The sequence below is a fragment of the Rhinopithecus bieti genome, unplaced genomic scaffold (genome assembly GCF_001698545.2).
Source record: "Rhinopithecus bieti isolate Rb0 unplaced genomic scaffold, ASM169854v2 scaffold_39125, whole genome shotgun sequence".
Classification (NCBI taxonomy): domain Eukaryota; kingdom Metazoa; phylum Chordata; class Mammalia; order Primates; family Cercopithecidae; genus Rhinopithecus; species Rhinopithecus bieti.
Genome location: NW_016816262.1, coordinates 275,108 through 294,385, shown reverse-complemented (window position 1 = coordinate 294,385; position 19,278 = coordinate 275,108). Strand labels below are relative to the sequence as shown.

The window sequence follows — 19,278 nt, the reverse complement described above, 5'->3', positions numbered from 1 at the left end:
TTTTTTTTTTTTTTTTTTTTTTTTTTTAACCTGTATTTCAGACAGTAGGTGGTTGGAAAAAATCCATAGTGAAAAAATAGAAATAGTGATAAAATAGAAATAACATTTTTGAATTAGTCTGTATAAATTTTAGAAGGATTACCATGGGACTGTTTGAAGCATAATGAAGTACAGACTGGAGTGTTGTGATCTTTTTTCATCTTGAGTATCCTAAGGGAGAAGACGTCAAAGACCCTTGCGATTGATTTCACCCAAACCTTAGATTTCATGTAAACCTTAGAAATCTTTGATCCATTTCCTCCAAGAAATAGCTGAAGCCATGAGTTGGTAGAAAGCAAAAGTAGGGCCAATTTTTAGTAACATTTATCTCAGTAGATCCTGACTTGAAAGTTGCCTAGCTTACACAAAATTTTGAACAAGTCAAAGTGCCTTAAAACTGGGAGAAAAAGGTGAACTCTCTCACATTCTGCTTTATAATCATTTTATGTTTCTTCATTTAGTCACTAATTTGTTATATGATTTTTAAAAAATGGCGAGAATAAGCCCCTATTTGGAATACTGTGACGTGATGAGTGAGGCATCATTCGGCTTCTGTATCCTCCTGCTCTTGATTATGGACTGAAAGTGACCACATACGGGGTGTGCTGGAGGTTAATTGTCAATAACGTTTCTTAACAGTGATAATAAATCAATTACCTTGGCATAGTAATATTTAACATAAAGATTTAACTATGAAGATACTTAGCAATATTTCATGTTGAAGAGAATTTAAATAGGTGCTATTGCTTATGACGTAGCAAGGTGTACTGGATACATGTACAAGAATCTTGAGGACTGAGCTCTCTAATTATTCCTGTTTTGATGATGAGGAAACACATATCATATGTAAAAAGATGTGCCTACTGTGCATGTCTATTAAATTTTAAGGAGTTCTTTATAGAGTTCTAACTTATTCCAAAGCTTATAGACGTATCTTTTCAATTTCTGCACTGCCTCTCAAGAGAAATACTGGATTCCAAATGATTTCAAAAAAAAAAGGGATTCACGATTTCATTTTAAAAAGTCTAAATATTTTGTGAAAAGGAAGAAAACAACTTCAGTTTTGGCTGTTTGTATAAACACAAGTATTAACATTTTGTTTGCTTTTAGCCTAGCCATGTTCGTCTTCTTGGAAGAAATAGAGTTTAGAAGTATAGAGGATAAGGTATTTTTTGCCCTCCTAGGTTTTTAGCATTCCTGAGATAATTCTTCGTTGCCAAAAATAATTCATGGAGATTTTTTATAGCCTTAAAAGTATAAGTAAAGACAATAATAACATTTGAAAAAGGTTCATAAAAACTTTAATAAAAATTATCTGGCAGTTATTTCTACATTTGTTGGCTCTCAGCTAGTTAAAAAGCACGTGACAATGAAAATGAAGACACTTGCTCTCAATGATCAGGAATGTACCATATCTGTAGTGTAATAATTGATCTCAGAACCTCTGAAAACAGTTCTAAAATGAGAGAAGCCATCTTACATTTACTATATTCTTGGAAAATGGTTCTGGCCCTTCTGTTTTCTCTTAACTAATGTGAAATTACATTACTTTCTTTATTTTTCATACCAGTGTCTATTTTATTTTTTGTTCAAACATCTTTCTTAATTTTCTTTCTTCCTATGATTCTTCTTTTCTTTTCTTAAACCAAAGCAAGCATAAAGAGAGGGATAAAGAAGCCAGGTGATTGAGGGCAGGTAAAAGGGTTGTTTAATAAACTGTATGAAAAGTATAAAATTAAATATGATATTATTTTCTATCCCTTTATCTTATTGAATATTACAGTTTTGCTCTCAAGACCTGTGCAAATCATTACAAGCTGATGTCAGTATGCTTAGAGTGGTCAGAAGAAAACTGAGTTTTAGTATCTGTAGCAGGTATGCATAAAGTACAGTATTTGTGCATGTCTGTGTTTGATGCAGGTCAGCTGTTACCTGAATCTTTTAGCATGTTATCTTATTCTGACTATCTGGTTTCCAAACTTACCTATGACTCATAGGTAAGTGGTGACAGTAAACTGGAGAGTGCAAGATTTCCACCACATATTCTGAAAGCTGAACTTCATTGATCAGGAAGTGCTAAGACAGATTTTATACTCAGGGATTCTATGGTATTTTAATGCTTTGTTGAAATGTACTTTACTTTTGAGTGCTGCAAATTCAGCGTGTTTAACAGTGCCCAATTAAGAAAAAGCCTAAGGAAGCCTTAAGGAAAATCAAACAATTACGCAGAAAAAAATATTGTTTAACCAGTTNAATGGCGTAAACCCGGGGGACGGAGCTTGTAGTGAGCTGAGATCCCGCCACCGCACTCTAGCCTGGGCGACAGAGCAAGACTCCATCTCAACAACAACAACAACAACAACAACAACAACAACAAAAAGTTGATCATATTTTAAGTTTTGATGGAATCTTTACAAGGGACAAAATTTAGTAATACATATATCACTAAAATCTGTTTAATAAATTATTAGAGAAAATTTTGAAACATCAGTTCAGAGGGAACATTTGATATCGCTCATCATTCTGCAAAACCAAACTGCAAAACTAAAAACTGGTTCCATTAGGAACAGGCTGTCAGGGGTACTAGAATGTGAAAAATGTGTGTGCATTTTATACAATTTGAAAGAAAAAATGTATTCTGTTTATGTAAGGAAAAAAGGCCTCAGAGTCTCTTCCTTCATGAAGATAAAGATAGTTAAGGTCAATCAAATTATTGAGTATTTAAAGGTTATTTTTACATCTATTCCTTCTCTACTTTGTACATTAGATTCCAGATAGAGCAGTAACACATGAGAGTGTAGGAGATGGTTGTTTTAGCAGGGGAAAAAAACTCCAAAACAAAACCAAGTTTTCCTCTGTTTGATATTATATTTAAAGCATATTTTCTTACTGTGGTTGAGAAAAGTCTAGACAGAGAAGTTTTGGGGGTTAACTCTTATGAATTAAAGCATTTATATAAACACAGAATAAAACAGTCTAAATTTTGGCCTGAATATCAATTTATTGGCTCTGTAAATTTGTACTTGTTCAATTTTTTAAATACTTGATTGCAACGTTAATTTGCTTCTTCTGGTTTATACATAATAAGACTTCTGACTTCCTACTAAATGACATTTTCTTCTACCTTACCACGTTTCTACTATATGTAAGCATATATACATATACACATATATTACATATATATATATACACACACACAGACATATTTCAAACCAATGTTAAAGTTCATAAATATTATTTTGTATGCTCTCAAGACTCACCCATTCAATATTCCCCAATAAACCTTGGATCTATTCTCAAGATTTCTCTCTACCTGAAAACAGAAACTGTATTCAATTTGTACACTGAATTCCAAATGTACCTCTGTCAAAATGCATGGCTTTTTAAATTGTTGTTCAAATATTTCAAAGTCCAGCCATTTTTTAAAAATAAGGTTATATTTATAGAAATATTCCAAATATATTCACAGTTTCTAGAGACCCTACATCCAGATTTCACTAATGTTAACATCTTACATAACCAGGGTGTCCTTATCAAAATTAAGAAATTAGCATTACTATGATACTGTAATGAAGCTAAGGGCTTTGTTCTGATTTCACTAGTTTTCCCACTGATGTCATTTTTCTCTTCCAGTATCCAATCCTGGAATTCACATTGCATCTATTTGCCTTCTTCTATAGGCCTATGTGTCTTCTTAGTCTTCCTAATTTGTGGCTGTTTCTCAATTTTTCCTTGTCTTCCATGATATTGGGACTTTTGAAAAGTTGCGGTCTGTGATTTTTGTAAGATACTTCTCAATATGGGTGTATCCAATGTTGTGTCATGATTACCCTGGAGTTATGGGGTTTTGGTGATAAATACCTTAGAGGTGAAGTACTCTTCTTATCATGTCAGATCAGCGGGTGCATGATATCACCAAGACTTTTACAGCCAATGTTCAACCTTAATCACCTGGCTAAGAGCTGCTGGGTTTCTGTACCGTAAAGTCACTCTTTGTCAGCACTTTGAATAGAATATGCCTGTGTGGATGTTTGTTTGTATATGTGTGTTTGGTTTTGGCATTTTTTGTTTTTGGTATTTACCGTGCTTGGTTTCCTTTAGGCTTCTCGGATATGTGTTTTGGAGTCTGGTATAATTTAAAAAGTTCTCGACTATTATTTCTTCAAATATGTTTTCTGCCCCATTCCCTCTCCTCTCTCTTACTTCTGTGAGCCAGTTTTGCACAGATTACACAGCACTTTTATCCCACATTTCTTAAATTCCTCTATTTTCTCTGCCCACTGTTTTTTCCTTTCAACTTCAGTTTGAGTGATTTCTGCTGACTTACTTTCAAATTCACTGAGTCTTTTATGTTGTCAAACCTACTAACTACTCCCTCAAAGGAACACTTCACTTCCATTACTCTATACTTTCTAGCATTTCCATTTGATGTTTTCTTAAAGTTTCTTTATCTTTGCTGAAACCACCTATCTAATCATTGATTATGTCTAGCTTGTCCATTAGATTTTCTAATGTTTAATTATAAATATTTAAAATTTTCTACCTGATGGTTTCAACATCTGTGTCACATCTGAGTCTGATTCTGATCATTGCTTTGTCTCTTTAAATTGATTTTGCCTTTTGGTAGGCTTTTTATTTTATTTTTTTGGTTGTTGTTGTTAAAAGCCAGAAAAGTAGTGCACAGGAGAGCAGGTAGTGAAGTGAATATATTTTCTAATTGGATATCACTTTAGTGTAGGGGTTTGACTTAATGTAGTCAGAAGTTGTACTGGAAGTGAATTTATCATTAGATTGGCCACAGGCACTGAATGTCATATTCTTCCAATGATGCATTGTTTTTAAGTGGCACTTGTCTGGCCTGGTTTTCCAGAGAGTTTCTTTCTTTCAATTTCTTCTCTCTACTTGGCTCTTCCTCCCACCCCTGTAAGCCTATGCAATACTCTCTAGAAAGAATGTGTCTCTTCAAAATCTTCTAACTGTGGTGATGTGGGCTGGGGACAGAGGTCATCCTCTGATTTTCTGATTAAGGCTTACTCTTAGGCAACCATTGCATACCTGGGTCTCAGGGGGGTATATGTGTGTGTGTGTGTGTGTGCATGTGTGTGTGCATGGTCTACCTGGGTTCTCAAGTGTGTGTATTTGTTCTCAGGTGTGTCAACTTCCCAGATGCTCCTCTTTGCACTCCAGCTTCAGTGTTGGACCTAGCACGTATTTGTGCCCTTCTTCCAGGTGTGAAGTTTTGATCTTCCTGTCCCCTTCCACCAGCCCCAGTGAGTTTCCACTCATGCCTAAAGGCAGCAATTTTTATTGTTACAAATTTTCTCTTTTTTTTTGTGAATGGAAATAGAGCACATGGATCTTGGGAGAAGTTTCAGCAAGGGCTGCTTTTCTACCCCTCTGGCCCTGCCCAACACTCAGAGAAGTTTTCCAGTGTCCTCCCCTCAAACACCTTTCTCGAGAATCTTCTTAGTTAGCTGCTGTTTGTACTCACGGTGGAAAGGCCTGCATGATCACGAGAACACTTTAGTACCCACGAATCCCAGGAGGTTCACTCTCTCACACTACCCTGCATTCAGCATACAGCAATTTGTCCATTTGCACTGACATAACAAAATACCTGAGGCTAAACAATTTTTAAAGACCAGAATTTTATTTCTCAAGATTCTGAAGGCTGGGAAGTCCCAGACCAAGGCATAGCATATCTGTGGTCCGGAGAGAGACTGCTCCATCAATGCTGTCTTCTTTGGGTGGAAGGCAGAGGGTCCAAAGGAACAAGTGCTTTGTCATCACATGGCACGGGATGCGAAGGACAAAAGGGACAAAAGGTGCTAAAGTGAGTTCCCTTCAGTGCTTGTATATGGCAAAAACCCTTTCATAAAGGCAGAGGCTGATGATCTAATCATTTCCCCAAAGACTCCACCTCTTAATACCACTACCGCAAATATTAAGTTTCAGCACATGAATTTGGGGAGCATTCGGACCATAGCATGTAAAGTGCTAGTTTATCTCAGCTGCAGAAAGAAACAAAAGGACAAAAAGCAAACAAAACAAAACAAAACAAAACTCACAGATCAGGTCATTAGAACAGCAGACGTTTATTTTCTTCCAGTCCTGCAGGCCAAAAGTCTGACAGGAAAGTGTCTTTAGAATTGTTTTTTTCCGAGGATCTCCAGGAAATGTGCGTTCCATACCCTTCTCTGAGATTCTGGTGGTTTGCTGGAACTCTTTGGAGGTCTTTGGCTTGTGACAGCATACCCCTCAGTCTTCACGTGGTATTCTCCTGTGTGTGAGCTCAAATTAGTTTTATTTTTATAAGAACAAATTCATACAGATTAGGGGCCCACTTTACTCCATTATGACCTCATCTTAAATAATCATATATATGGCCGGGAGTGGTGGCTCACACCTGTAATCCCAACACTTTGGGAGGCCGAGGCGGGTAGATCACGAGGTCAGGAGATTGAGACTATCCTGGCTAACACAATGAAAGCCCATCTCTACTAAAAATACAAAAAATTAGCCAGGCGTGGTGGCGGGAGCCTGTAGTCCCAGCTACTCGGGAGGCTGAGGCAGGAGAATGGCGTGAACCCGGGAGGCGGAGCTTGCAGTGAGCTGAGATTGTGACATTGCACTCCAGCCTGGGCGACAAAGCAAGACTCTGTCTTCAAAAAAAAAAAAAAAAAAAATTACTCTATTTTCCAAATAAGGTTTATATTCTGGATTTGGCGTAGGGCTTGTGGCTTCAACATTATGGATTTTTGGGTACAAAATTCATCTATAACATACAAGATCTGTCAGGATTTGTCCCCAAAGTAAACCAAATTTATACTTAACTTTTCTCTGTAGTACTATCTTTCTCCAAAAATTACCCCTAGTAATTTGTCTTGAGACATTAGCCTCCAAATAGGCTCATTAGAAGTTATAAGTTTATGTTATAGTTTGGCAACATTTTCCCTTGTCATAAAGTGTGAATACAATGCTCTTTTCCTAGCTGTGTATCTCTGAACATGAAATGGAACTAAATCATTGTATTTTCATTTCTAAAAATGGAGATTTTGAGACCTAAGAATGTTTGTAAAAATTTTACTTTCACTCTCGATAATATCCAATATTTGTAATAAGTTATTCATGCCCTGAATTAACATTATTTACCTAATTTTATAATGCTTACAATTTAATGATGTTCCTGAATCAAGGAAACTTTACATAAGGATATCTTGAAAATGTCTGGATCAATAAGCATTTAATAGATGGCTCAAATAAATACATAATGAATAATATAAATGCTATCAGACATAGAAATGAAGAACAACCACCATAAAAAATCACATACATGCTGCGTAAATGTGCATATACCTAGATTATATATTGCCATGATTATTTTTGAGGTATGGTTGACTTTTTTTTTGTCTGCATTGATATCGATAAACATAACAAAACAGCAAAACAGAGAAGATAGGTTAGTTTGTAGAAATTTTATAGTTGTTATGGCAAGCAAAGCCACCGAATATTTATTCCTTTGTAAAGGAAACATTTTAAACCTTTGGGATAAGTCTGCCCCATTTTGTAAACACAGGACTTGTGGACCCTCTAAACAGATGACTGGCTGATATTTTATATAAAAATGTGTGTGTGTGTATACCTGATTTTTAGTGCTCTCATTACTGTAATGTGACAAAGGTTTCAGAGAAGCACCTGACACAGTTCAAAATATTTCCAGAGATTTACTTCTCTGGACAAGCATCGTGATTTACTACCGCTGTCAGCTAGAGAAAGCTTCTGTGCCCACCAACACAATGCAGTTTGATATCATGCCCAGAAATGCCAGCACTGGCAAATGTCTCTCTTCAAGTACTAGACCATTATTGTGTAAGTTCCCCATAGAGCTATTTTCTAAATGGTCTGAGAAAGTACAGTGGGAATGGCTGAAAAAAATAAATGTTTCTCTTCCCCTTGTGGTTGGCAAGAAGAAAGACCAGCTTGTTAAAAGATGGGTCTAAGAGAGTGAAAAGGAAATCATCTTCCGTCACCATTTGCATTTTTCTAGATACTCTCAGCAGGATTTACTTTTGCACACGTGTCTGTTTGAACTGTGTAAGCCCCTCATTTCTTCACTATCAATACACTTGGAGTTCTTGCAAGAGTAGGAATTAATATTTTTTAGAGATTAAATGCATTTATTTTATAAGCGTTGTGCATGGAAAGCTTGATATCTTATGTAAAGGAGATCTTAGGTGTTTTTGATAACTGTCATTGAGAATACTCCTTTAATGCTGAAGTCAGCTTGTAAAATGACTTACAATATGTATAGTTAAATGTGTGTTATATAATATGTATAAATATATGAGATGAGAACAAACTGAATACAGGTGTTCTTTGCTATTATGAATGACTCTCCTTTGCCATGGTTATATTCTATATTGTGTATTATAGTTGCTGTTTCATGAAGAGATGTGCAAATGGTTAGGTAGAAGCCACAGCCAAATATCAGGAGGAAATGAGCTCATTGAATTAAAGGCCTTGCAATGTTCAAATTGCCTTCATCCCTGCCTTTCTGCATCTCTCCTTAATGATATTCCAGATAAAAGGTACATTCATGTAATAAAATCCGGGCTAGTCCAGTTCCATTTTAAATGTAAATCTTACATTTCATTCAAGTGTCTTCTGCTTTCCATCACAGGAAGAATAATTAGGGAAACCAGAGGAGACTAATATTGAATTTGAAAATATTTACAGAATTAACAGACTTTCTGTCGTGTTTTATTTTTACACACTCGGACAGATGTGGTTAAAATAAAATGCCCAAGCTTAGATTCTTATAGCAAAACAAGACCTGAATTGTCTTCCAATTCATATTCCTCAATGTGCAAATGGGGAAGACAAAGTCCAGAGAAATAAAGTGCATTCCTTAAGACATAGTTGACACTAGAGGCAACATTGGGAATACTGTATGATCTCTATTGATATAAAGGCATTTGATTAGAGTCTCCACTCTTCACAATCTTCCAGACCATGTTTTAGATCCATTCTCTTTTCAGCTTGATCTATTCTACATTTTCTATTCTTTTACCCATTACCCTCCCCCTTTTCCTTATTCAGGGCCAAGTTTTAGATTGGCACAGCTGGAAGTTTAGTTAAATTCAGACGAGGTGGAAAACACAAGTAAATGCATTTGAGAATAATTCATGCCAGTGTTCTCACAGTTGGAAAAAACAAGTATAAATATGAAAATGAGAAAGGCTCATTTTCTGTAGCATAGTGTCAGATTTTAGTTGGAGGTATTATCCACACTCAGGGTGTTTAAACTAAATTTGGATTATATCTAGTCTATACATATACAATTACCTAGATGCATTTTTCGGTTTATATGTATATGTATTTGTGTGTTTATATTTATGTTTCTTAACAAAGTCAGCTTAGGGCAGCTAGAAACAATAAAATCCTAGGATCAATGGGTATAATTACCATCCAAATCTTGGTTTATAAGTACCATTCCCTACAAAAAGAACCAGATCTATTTGAAGAAATGGCTTATCCTTAGGCTTGGGTTGGAAAAACACAAAATGAGTGTAGAACGCTTGGTGCTGGAAAGTAAAGCAGTTATGAGAAATTGATGATAAATAAAAATCTCTCACTCCTAATTCTCTAAGCAAAATGATTTAGATAGGCATCCTCCATGTCCCCTGAATTCAGATTTCTGTCAATAAAGATGATCCTTTGGTATTGAAAATCAGACCTTACAGAATGAAGGTAAATAGCACATATTAAAAATGTATGTATTTTCCACATTATCTCACAGCTCCAGGACTCCTAGTGAAATCAAAATCCAACTCTGACTATTCTAGAGGTTGTATCAGCAAATGTATACTAAAATGTGGCATTTTATTCTCGATATTTTTAATTGGCAACACTGGGAGATTACAGGTGTTAACTGAACTCTACGGAGGCCCACAACTGCTGACTGAATGAAAAATACTCGAGACAATTATTATTAGAGAAAACCAAAATCTACGAAAATTAACACATATAGATCCAGAGTTGCTCCATCTCTGTGCCAATGATTCTCTAGCCATAACTATTATTTCTCTTTTAGATAAGGTTTTAATGTTTAAGTGCTTTTAAATATGCAGAAAAGTTGCAGAAATAACACACACAGCTGCTTTATAACTAGCATGTGACTTGCTGATGAATTACCCTTTTCTCTCAATACATCAGTGCGTGTAACGACCTTCTATGATCTATTCAGAGGTCAACGTTAAATTAAGTAAACGGATATCAATCCCCTATTACCATTTAATACACAGAACCCAACTTATTTCACCAATTTACTCAAACACATCACTTTTAGGTCCAGGATACAATGCAGGGTTATGGTGACAAGTCATGATTTATGCACTGAAGCCATAAAACCAAAAACATAATAATGCAGTCCTCTCAGTGCGTGGTATTAGGTGATATACAATATGGATTTATCCCAGGGAGTTAGAATATGTCATTTAAGATGGTGTCTGATATTTTTTCACTGTAAAGAATATATTAACAATAATGTTGAAAGTACTACATAATAATGATGTGCCAGTAGTATGTATTTTGTTTTTTTTGTTGTTGTTGTTTGTTTGTTTGTTTGTTTTTGAGACGGAGTCTCACTCTGTCGCCGGGGCTGGAGTGCAGTGGCCGGATCTCAGCTCACTGCAAGCTCCGCCTCCCGGGTTTACGCCATTCTCCTGCCTCAGCCTCCCGAGTAGCTGGGACTACAGGCGCCCGCCACCTCGCCCGGCTAGTTTTTTTGTATTTTTTAGTAGAGACGGGGTTTCACCATGTTAGCCAGGATGGTCTCGATCTCCTGACCTCGTGATCCGCCCATCTCGGCCTCCCAAAGTGCTGGGATTACAGGCTTGAGCCACCGCGCCCGGCCAGTATGTATTTTGTGTGAAGATATCTTTAAAATATGAAATTGTTCTGAATCTCATCAAACTTTCAGTCATCACTTTTAGCATTATTGATCTTTCTTGTCTCAATCTATGATTACAAGGGTCATTGTTAAACGATGATTTTCTAATTTATTTCTCTACCCTCATATTTTCTTAGGCAATTAGCAGAAGTCACATGGTGCTTCCTGGAATTTCCCTAGTGGGATCCATGAATTCATGGGGTGCACTTTTGATTTTCCACATTATGTAGGGTAAAGTTTTGCTAATTATTCTGTCAGTGCAAAACTAGGTTGTCCTTATCTGTAGCCTAAAATAATTGTTATTTACACACAATTTTCTTGTATCCTTTTAACTTCTGTTTTCCAATCCAAATGCCAAAGCTGCATGTCTTACCTCAGCACCTAAATTCTAAGCACCAAATTATATTCTAGTTATCTAGTGTTGAATTACAAACTACTTTGAATGTTAGTAACTTAAAAAAAAAAAAAAAGCTGATTCTATTTCACTAATATGTAGTCCAGGAATTTGGCCAGGGACCAGGTGAGCAATTCTTCTGCCCCACGTTTTGTCGCCACAAAGTAACTTGATGGTATGCAGCTTGAAGCTGGATTTGCAGGCTCCAAGATGGCTTCACTCACAAAGCCTAGTGTCTGTAGAAATGTCAGTTGGCTGGGCTCAGATGGGCCACTCTCCCTTTCCACATGGTTGGTCACCAAAGTTCCTGGGCTGCTTCTATGACAGCTCACGGTTCTAAGAGTGAGTATTCTAAGGAAGAGAAGCAGAAAGTTGCTAATATGTTGGCAACGGGTCCAAGAAAGTGGAATGGTGGCACTTCTGCTATGTCTCTTCCACATATATCAGGTAATTAATTGTTGAAGATGAGGAAATATAATTGGAAACATAATGGTGCAACAACTGAATAAATGTACAAAAATAAGCCTCGAACATAACTTCACATAATATAAAAATTTACTGTGGATAATAGACCTATACAGAAATTCCTCACTTCTAGGAAGCATAGAAAATATGTATTTATGATTTAGGGGTGGAAAAGACTTCTTTAGATGCCATAAAAAATATAAGAAATGACAACTTGGAATTGATCCAAATTTATAATCTTTATTCTTCAGTATACATAAATAGGAAAATTAACAGCCAAACTGAGATTCTAAGTAAATTTTACCATACATATCTTACAGATATTGCATCTAGAATATATGAATAACTCCTACAAATTAACAATAAAAATGTAAACAATCTCCCCCCAAAAGACAAAAATATTTAAAGAGACATCACAAATGAGAATCCATACATTAAAAGAAGGTTAAACCTCATTCGTTATGAGGGAAATAAAGATTAAAATCATTATGAGATACCACTTCTTAAAACTAGAATAGCAAGAATTAAAAACACTTTAAAGAGTAACAAATTAAGTCCAATGTAAGCAGGAAACAAGAATTAGAGCAGGGATCAGTAAAACTGAAAACAGGACATCAATAGAGAAAATCAGCATAACTAAAAGTTAATTTTCTTAAAAACATATGAATGTATAAGCATCTAGCCATGCTAGCTGAGACAAAAAGAGAGAAGATATAAATTCCTAATATCAGAAATGAAAGAAGGGTCTCATTACAGATTCCATGGCCATAAAGAGGATAATAAATAAATATTGGGAACAACTCTGCACTCACAAATTTTATAACCTCGATGAAATGGACTCATTCCTTCAAAGACACAATATGACTAAACTCATATAGGAAGAAAAAGATACTATGAAGAGATGAATTTATAAAAGAATTTGAATCAACTGTTAATAACCTTCCAAAACATAAGCCACCACACCCAGATCAGTTCACCAGTGAATTTTCCCAAACATTTAAAGAAGAAATTATACCATTTTTTTTTATAATCTTTTACAGAAGACAGAAACAGAGGAAATACTTTCTAACTCATTTTAGGAGGCCAGCATTACCCCAATACCAAAACCAAAAAAGTCATTACACGAAAATAAAATTAGAGATCAATATATATAATACATAGAAATGTAAAACTATCAATAAAATATTAGCAAGTTGAATCCAACAATGTATAAAATAACTATACACCACAGTCACATGGGATGTATCCCAGGTATTCAAGGCTTTTTCAACATTCAAAAATCAATTAGTTTAAGCCTTTACATCAACAGTTTCACAAAGAACAACCACAAGATCGTGTCATTGCATGCAGAAAAACATTTGACAAAATTCAACACTCATTTACATACACACGCATGCAAACTTGAAGTAAACTGTGAATGGCGGGAAAGAATTCCTAGATAATGCAATAAGAAAAGACAAGGAAATCAATGATATACAGATAGGAAAGGAAAAATAAAACTGTCTCCGTTCTCAAAAATATTCCCTATGTAGAAAATCCCAAACAACTGGCCAAAGAGAAATTCCTGGAACTATGAAACAATTATAGAAAGATTGTAACCATTATACAAAGATTAATATATGAAAGTCAATCACTTTCCTATACACCAAAAATGAAGACGTAACACTTAAAATTAAAAAGGCATTAACATTTACATTAGCACCTAATAAAATGGAACGCCTTTTTATAGATCTAACAAAACATGTACAAGATGTAGCTGAGGAAAATTACAAAATCTGATTGAAGGGGAACAAATAAGTAATTAAAATATTCAATTTTCATAGACAGAAAGGATCAATAAGGTCAAGAGGTCAGTTTTTGCCAACTGTATCTATATATTAAACACAATCCCAATTAAATACCAGCAGTTATTTTTTTATATATATCAACAAACTGATTCTAATGTTTGTATGGAAAGACAAAAGATCCAGAATGGCCAACTCAATATTGAAGAGAAAAACAAAATCAGAGGTCTGAAACTACCTGACTTCAAGACCTACGAGAAAGTTTAAATAATCAAGACAATATGGTGTTGGCAAAATAATAGACTAATAGATCAACAGAACAGAATAGGGAGCCCAGACATAGACCTGCATAAATATGGTCAAATGATTGACAAATAAGCAAAGGGAATGCATAGAGCAAAAGAAGACTTTTTGCCAAATGGTGCTGGAACAACTGAATATCCACAAGGAAAAAAGTTAATCTGGACTCAGAACGTACACCTTTCACAAAAATTAACTCAAAATAAATCATAAACAGAAACATAGTATGCAAAACTCTAAAACTTGTAAAGATAACATAAGAGAAATCCTGGGTATTTTGCTTATGATTTTGGCTTTTTAGATAGAACATGAAGGGCAAGATCTATGAAAAAAACAATTGATAGGTGGGACTTTATTAAAATTAAAAACTTCTGCCCTGTGAAAGACAATGTCTAGTGAACGAGAAGATGAGCCACAGATTGGGAGAATATCATTGCAAAAGACACATCTAAGAAAGGACTGTCCTCCAAAACATACAAAGATCTCTTAAAACTCAACAATAAGATGATAAACAACACAGTTAAATGGCAAAGACCTGAAAAGACACCTCACCAATGAAGATATATAGATATTAAGTAAGCATATGAAAACATGCTCAACATCATATGTCATTAGTGAATTGCAAATTAAAATGACAGTAGGGACTGGATCGGCGGCTCACGCCTATAATCCCAGCACTTTTAGGAGGCTGAAGTGGGTGGATCACGAGGTCAGCAGATCGAGACCATCCTGGCTAACATGGTGAAACCCTGTCTCTACTAGAAATACAAAAAAATTATCCAGGTGTGGTGGCGGGTGCCTGTAGTCCCAGCTACTCGGGAGGCTGAGGCAAGAGAATGGAGTGAACCCGGGAGGCGGAGCTTGCAGTGAGCCGAGATCACACCACTGCACTCCAGCCTGGGCAACAGAGCGAGACTCTGTCTAAAAAAGACAATGGGATATGATTACTCACCTATTAGAATGGCCCAAATCCAAAACACTGACACCACCATATGCTGGCAAGGATATGGAGCAACAGGAACTCTCATTGATTGTCAGACTACAAAATAGCACAACCACTTTGGAGGACACTTATGTGGTTATTTACAAAACTAAATATACTCTTATCCCATGACCCAGCAACCACACTCTTTGCTGTATTCCCAAATCAACTGAAAACATGAAAACATATGTCCGCACAAAAATCTATATAGGGATATTTATATCAGCTTTATTCATAACTGCCTAAACGTGGTAACAATAAAGATGTCCTTGAAACGGTGAAAGGGAAACCAAACTGTGGCACATTCACGCAATCAAATATTAGTGATAAAAAGAAATTAGCTACCAGCTACAAAAACACGTAGAAGAACATCAAGCACATGTTAACGGGCAAAATAAGCCAATCTGGAAATCTACCGAATGATTTTAATTATATGATATTCTGGAAAAGGTAGAACTATGGAGACAGTAGAAGGATCAGTGGTTGCAAGGATTTAATGGGGAGGGAGAGATGAACAGATAAAGCACAAAGGATTTTAGGGCAGTGAAACTCTTCTATATGTAACTATAATGGTTGATACGTGTCATTATTCCTTTGCCAAAACCCGTAGGATGTACAACATGAAGAGCAAGCGCTAAGGTAAATTAAGGACGTTGGGTGATAACGATGTGTCAATGTTATTTCATGAGTTGCCACAAATGTGCCCATCGAGGTTCAGGATGTGGATAGTGGGGGAGATTGTGTGTGAGCTTGGGGATGGGTGTGTATGGGAAATTGCTATTATTTCCATTCAGTTTTGCTGTGAACCTAAACATACTTTATAAAAAGTTTATTAATTTAAATACAGTGTGTAATACACACATATAGATGTGTGTAGTATACATACACACATACACAAATATATATGAAGACTGACAACATCACATGTTGGTGAAGATGTGGAGCTACGTATAAATTGTTTCTGGGAGTACAGAAATCATGCATCCACTTTTGAAACCCATCTGTCATTTTGTTATAAAATTAAACACGTGCCTTCCTTATGACCTAGCAATTTGGCCATTGTGTATATGAGCAACAAAAGCAAATATCCACAAAACATCTGCATAGTTATGCAGCTTCGTATCACACTTGGGCAAACATTTCTTTCATAGCAGCTTTGTGTTCTTTTTTGTATACCCCTCAGTTTAAAAGGAGTAACTTGCTGCATAGTCATACAATTAAATATCACTCAACACCCCAAAAAACCTGAAAAATAAATATGAATCATTATAACATTATCATAGTGCACAAGGTAGGCACAAAAGAAAATGTGCCACATTATCCCATTTATATGAACTTGAAGAACAAATAGAACGAGGCTGTGGTCATCACAATCATAAGATTGGTCATCTACAAGAAAGGCAAGACTGACTGAAAGGAGGCAAAAGGGAATTTTTGGTGTCCTCGCATTGGCTCTTTCTTTTGCCTGGAGTGCTCTTCTCCTGGATTTCTACATCCCTAATTCCTTCAGTTCATTCCAGTGTTTGCCTCAGGAAACCTTTCTTAAAAAGGAGAACTCGAACAAGCTACTTTAGTGCTGCTTTTTTCATCCCTGTGTTTTTTTCATACCTTGTCTTCTTTCATAAAACAAAATGGGCTTGTTTTTAAAAATAATATTTTTTTTTTGTTTATTGTATATTCTCCTGAAATCATAAGTCCCTTGAATCCAGGGTGCTGGTTTCTTTCCAGTGCATCCTCAGGAGAGTGTTGACACATAGCTGATACAGAAAGTCATCTCCATAATCTCATTACTGATTCTGATGCAGGGCTACTCTTCTTTTAGAGTCAGTAATCTCTCCCCTGACCCCGCTTACCTGTTGTTTATTCTATACCTTGTCTGCGCTCTGGTGGCTTTATCCCAACACTCTTACGGCTTCAAATGTCTCCCCTGTCAAAATTGTCCATGTCCTCCTATCTTTGAATTCCCATAAATGACCCTGAGCTGCTGGTTTTCCTGGGACTAGCTCCACATCTAACTCTTTTAGTTGATTCACAAAATATTTCTGAACTATATGTATGCTAATGGGGAGCTAAAATAAACACAAAATACTTAAGTTAGAAGAATTTTTAACCAGAAAATGTTAATATGTGAGACTGAAATAATACTTATTCATTCATAATTCAGTATCTTAAACACTATGGAGACTTTTGCTTTACATGTTTCAATTTAATATATGTTAAAACATTTTATCTTAAATGATTCCAAATTAAAAATGAGAAATTAATTTGCTGTTTAACAAAGTCTAATAATGCATTTGTCCTAAATATTATGTCCTTTCCATCTGTATGGACATGGAAACCTTCCACACACACACATTTGATTTTGTTTGGAAAGAAGTACTGCTACTTTTATGTAAGTTTTGCCACCGATTCAAACTGATTTAGATGGGATTTACTTAAAAACCAATAGACAGTATCTATATTACAATTTCTTACTCTTTTTTTTCCTTTCCTTTTTTTCAGTTCCATCCCTCTGAGTCGTTGCTCATCAATCATACTGGGAAGCTGACTTTTATTCCGCACACTTCACCACTAACTGCATTACAGAGCTGAAAAACTTACTCAAAGTTTAGAATGTGATAAACGTAATCAAATTGCTCTAGTCAAATTCTAACAGCGGTGAATAGATGACACTAATTACCTTTTCTTATTATGCTACAAATGTGGTTTACTCCATCTTTATTCATGAAGAAATATCATGCAGCCCACCGAGAGGACTGCAAGCAGGATGTAATATTGGCTTATTTGTTTCTTTAGTTTTACTTCTTTCTTTACCAGCATCCAAAATATGCAATTTTAAGCTGCAATATATTTATATGCGGTAGTTTTTTACCCACTTTGGAAGATAATTGCTACCCATTGCAAAGCCTCACAATTCTGCATAAACAAGTGCTTTCGAAACTCCAGTAAAATGATGTAAACTTTTTTTTGTGGTGGTTGGCACTTACTTTTGTTTCAGAGTAAGTGATATTTATTTTAAACGAGTTAACACAGAAAAAAATGAAGCATGTGCTAAAAAATGCATCGAGATGAGAGAAACTGAACCACTCTTTTCAGAAAAAAATATGGAACTATGCCACATTTAAAGTTTTTTCTACATTTTTACATGTGGAAATTTCTCACTAATTCACCTTGAAACTAGTTTATAGGAAATAGTTATTCAAACTTGCTTACATGCTGTCTGGTTGAAATAATTTACATACGTATTTCCAGTGGTCATTGTAGAGCCAAGTTTCAAAAACTTGTCACCAGATGATTACATGCTCTTTCTATACATCAAATGCTGTACTGGGCACGATTATCTGTGAAAGTTTCTGTTTTCATTTGTCAGATAACCAGAAACTATTTTGTTTTAATGCTTGCAAGGTTAAACCAACCTCAATATTTTCTCATAAGTCCATAAGGCTTACTTACAATACTAAAGGTTAGGACATGAAAATATTAAGCAGAAGTATGCTTATAACATGCTAAGTACAATAGAATATTAATTGATTTTTAGAACCATTAAATTCTTAACATTACAATGGAAAGTGTATCTGAAGTTCAATAAAGAAGATCTAAATGAAATAAAGAGTTTGGAAGTTAATATAGACATTGAAATTAAATAAAGTGTTTTAGGTTCCTCCCAGAAGTAATCAGTATAGGAATACAAGATGTGAACCATGACTATAACTTATAAAATGACCTGCAGCATAGGAAAAGCATATACCTAATATGCTCAGGAAAATTCACTTCTATGCCTGATGTCCTTGTTTAAATATTGATAACACTTCCTTTCAGTTTTAAAAATGGTCTGGTTAGGATGCTAAGTTCGGCGGACATACTACTTATAGACAATTATAATGGAATTACATTCCAGTCTCAGAGCAGGTGAAGCCTTAGAAAGGATTTAAACAGATAACCCCTTGACATAATTCATATTGCTGTGTGGAGAATAGATTGGAGATAGCAAGGCACGGAATGAGTTCAAGAGTGGCTATGGCACAGCTGACAAGGAGGAAGGTGGTAAGGAAGGAAAATGGACAGCAGAAAGGCTCCAGAACTTATAATTCTTTAAAACCATGATAGGCCGGGTGCGGTGGCTCACGCCTGTAATTCCAACACTTTGGGAGGCTGAGATGGGCAGATCATGAGGTCAAGTGATGGAGACCATCCTAGTCAACATGGTGAAACCCTGTCTCTACTAAAAATACAAAAATTAGCCAGGCGTGGTGGCAGGCACCTGTAGTCCCAGCTACTCAGGAGGCTGAGGCAGGAGAATCACTTGAACCTGGGAGGTGGAGGTTGCAGTGAGCCAAGATCGTGCCACTGCACCCCAGCCTGG

The 19,278-nt window shown here is 35.8% G+C and overlaps 1 long non-coding RNA gene across 2 annotated transcripts in view; it reads left to right on the top strand.

The window, feature by feature from the left end:
- Nucleotides 1–18,430, top strand: part of LOC108516950 (uncharacterized) — a 103,103-nt gene extending 84,673 nt beyond the window's left edge. For both annotated transcript variants that reach the window (XR_001881953.1, XR_001881954.1), the window contains one exon: nucleotides 17,418–18,430. This is a non-coding gene — a long non-coding RNA (uncharacterized LOC108516950). The remainder of the gene's footprint in view (nucleotides 1–17,417) is intronic.
- Nucleotides 18,431–19,278: the final 848 nt, after the last annotated feature.